We start from the raw sequence: 3,641 nt of genomic DNA, 5'->3' as shown, positions 1-3,641 counted from the left end.
GGCCTCTATTAGAACCATTCAGTCTGCCATTGTAGCAAAAGCAACTATGGACAACGCGTAACTCAATGAGTATGGCTGTGTTCCAATAAAACTTTATTTATGGACACACAAATGTGAATTTTATATAATTTCCTCCTACTGAAAAATACTCTTTTTTGATTGTTTTTCCAATTGTTTGAAAAAATCTTAGGACATGGTCACCGCGGAGCCTGCAGGTCCTCCGCCACCAGCGACTTAGCCCTGTGGTTCTTTGAGTCAGCCAGCTGCTCGGGGCCTCCACCGCCCGTAGTCCGCCGTGGTGATTGCGGCTCTGATGCTTCGGCAGGCTCCGGACGCCCGGAGCTCTGGAGGATATTAAGAAGCTTTTATTCATGTGCATGTCATAGAAGATGAATTCATCCTCTTCTACTATGAATGAAGAGCCTGATGCTCTGTCAGTAGTTAACCAGCTACGGAATTTAGCAGCAGATCCATTAAATAGAAGAGCCATCGTCCAGGATCAGGGATGTTTGCCTGGCCTTATTTTATGGACCATCCTAACCCCCCTGTCGTTCACTCAGCTTTGCTTGTGCTCCAATACTTGGCTGAATGTCATGCAAACAGAGAAAAGTTGAAGGGAGAACCGGGGATGATGCTGAGCTTGCAGAACGTTATCCAGAAGACTACAACTCCAGGGGAAACAAAACTTCTGGCCTCAGAAATCTATGACATTCTTCAATCCTCCAACATGGCTGATGGTGATACTTTTCATGAAATGAATTCACATAGAAGGAAAGCTCAGTTTTTTCTGGGAACTACAAACAAACGTGCCAAAACAGTAGTTTTGTGTATAGATGGTCTCGATGATACGTCTCGGCGAAATCTATCTGAAGAGGCTTTGTTAAAAATTAAAGGTGTTGTGAAGGCCCTAAGAAAAATCAGAGAGAAAGAGACAGATGAAGGCTGATACAAGAATTGGTTTTCAGCCTCTCCAAGGTTGTCAACCCTACTTCCTCCCATCTTGGGACCATTATTTGGGTTATTTTTGCTTTTTTCTGCTGGTCCCTGGCTCTCAAATAGGCAGACTAACTCTGTGATACAACAGATAAATAATTTGGTAGCAAAACCTACTCAGATACATTATCATTAGTTAGCTATGGAGGACCACGAGACTCAAGATGAGGTTGTTACTTTATACAGGGTGTTTCCAAAACCCATCTCCACCCAACCTAAAAGAGGGGACTTCTGCCCCTAGACCAAGCAGAGAGGGGCCACCCAGAACCCACTCTGTCAGGCGATCTGAATTCTTGCTTAGGCTGCGAGGCTAAGCACTGCAAGGGAATATAAATAAAAGATAAGAATATCTATCTGGGTTCCTGAGGGACAAGCCTGACTGCATAGGGATCGATGTCAAAAACATCCCCTATCCAGGAAAAAGACATCAGGACGGGTATGGCCCTCATGCCTCACTGAACAACGACAGGGGGACTGGAGCCATTACAAGGTCCTGTTCAAATACTGGAGGTCAGGCCTCTACCCCCACCTTCACAAGTTTAGAATTGCCACAGCCCTTCTATACTTAGAGAAGGGAGGAGATGTCAGGGGCAGCCCTGCTTACCCACTGAAGGCCTAAAATCAGCCATAGGCCTAAAATCAGCAATAGGCCTGCCATACATGTATACTAACACCAAGTCTTGGGTCTCTGTGGAAAAGCATTGAAACATACAGCTATAAGCTAATGTAAACAGGCAGCTTTTGTGGAAATTTACAAGCCTGAGTAGTCATAGACCTTGTAAATAGGTAGCCTGGGCAGACAATACCAACTTAGATAAGGACAATCGAGTCATAGGCAGAGTCATAGTGACTTGTCCCCTGAACCTTAACCCAGCCGATACCTGGTTCTGATAATATCTGTATTCCTCCTGATCACCCACACTCCAGTGTCATTTCCTTCCCCACATCCTGCCCTTCTATGTTTATAACCCCTGTGTGAATGAACTACGATTTGAGAAAAAATAAATTATAAAAGAAAATTAAAGGTGTTATTAGCTTTACTTTTCAAATGGCTGTTCAAAGATGCATGGTGCGAATTTATTCAGATTTGAAAGCAGAGATGCTGGTCCCTTTTCAGGATGCCCCTATGGAAGTGGAAGAGAACACAGAGCTACCTGAGCACCTGCCTGAGGATGAGAATCCCACAAAGGAACAGGACAATGTGGTGTCCCCGGTTGGATCATATCCTGAAGGTGGAGCCAGCTGGTTGAGCACAGCTGCAGACTTTTTATCCAGATCATTTACTGGTGACTTCAACTTCAGTTTGGGGCTCAAGGACTGTGCAAACCAAAAGGGGGCCAGCTTTCCATTGTTGTGGTAAACTGTCAAGTGCAATTGCAATAAATTATCATGGAAAGATTCTAGATTAAAAAAATAAAAAGAAAAAATCTGAAATCCTTTCTTAGCCCATGGGCCACACAAATAGTTTGCTGATCCCTGCAATATGCAACAAGGAATGCCAGAAATTCTCCCCATGGGTTGAGTGATGGATTTTATCAAATCAGCCAAAAGTCAGTATCTTGAGCAACATATTGTCTAGATGGTGATTGTAAATATAAGTGTGGAGAGAGAAAATAAAAAGAAGGAAGGAATCCTTCACTTTGAAAGATTGGTTGGGTGTGGTATTCACTCGCCAATCCTACCTTGGGACAGAGGTGTGGGTACCAGCTTTTCACTGCAACAAGCTGAGCCCTGCTCACCCCTGTATCTCACAACCTCCTGGGGGTTCTTCCATAAACAGAAGGTTTTTGATAGATGTTAAATTAAGTAATAAAGAAAGGAGAAAAGGGAAAGTGAAGATAGAAGGAAGGAGAGATAGGATGGAGGAGAAAAGAAAGAAGTAAAAGAGGTGGTAAGGAAGACAGGGAAGGAATCAAGAAGGCAGAATTCAAACCATGAGTATCCAGTCTTCCGACACTGCAATATGATGCTGCATTTATTGCCGTCCTGGGATCATTTCTTATCAGATGTTTCACTAATGTAGTTCAATAATCTATTTAATTGGGAGCTGCTAGCTAATAAAGTAAAAGTCAATGATTCATCCCCCATTGTCTTTGAATAATATGCTATTTCCCAGAGATACCGTCTTCACTTCCTGTTCAACTACCTTTTACAATAAGGAAAATTCTATCTATGCATGAATCTAGAGAGACATGTTTTAAGGCTTTGAGACTACTGGGATTGTGTTCAATCTTCTCACACAATGCATTTAGCTCCCCTGAAGCACAAGTAAGACAACTAGGCTCCTCACAATGTAGAACACAAGTTCCCGCACACAATGGGACCAGCCCCATGACACAGGGGTCTTTGGAGGGCAGAGACTATCTTATTCACTTTGGGCCCCTGAAGACCTGGCACTAGAAAGCATTTGATAAATGTTTGCAGAATGAATGGAAAGTAAACGAGGGAAAGGGTTCCCTGTCAGAGAATTCAAACCTCTTTTCTAACAAAGCAACCGCACTTGAACACTGCAGTGTTCCTGAAAGATAAGAGACGCCTGGGAGAGGTGAGCCTCCAGAAGCAAAGGTGAGCCAGTATTGCCAAGTGTCAGCGATAGTGAAGCCAGAGGTGGATTCCCCAGCTTACAGCAAATGCCCCCCTTACACATG

General features: G+C 43.6%; 1 pseudogene; it reads left to right on the top strand.

Moving 5' to 3' along the window:
* Positions 1 to 389: 389 nt before the first annotated feature.
* Positions 390 to 2,353, top strand: LOC114614915 (annotated as a pseudogene).
* Positions 2,354 to 3,641: the final 1,288 nt, after the last annotated feature.

Source organism: Grammomys surdaster, unplaced genomic scaffold (assembly GCF_004785775.1).
Source record: "Grammomys surdaster isolate TR1022 unplaced genomic scaffold, NIH_TR_1.0 126546, whole genome shotgun sequence".
Taxonomy (NCBI): domain Eukaryota; kingdom Metazoa; phylum Chordata; class Mammalia; order Rodentia; family Muridae; genus Grammomys; species Grammomys surdaster.
This window is presented reverse-complemented; position numbering and strand designations above follow the sequence as displayed.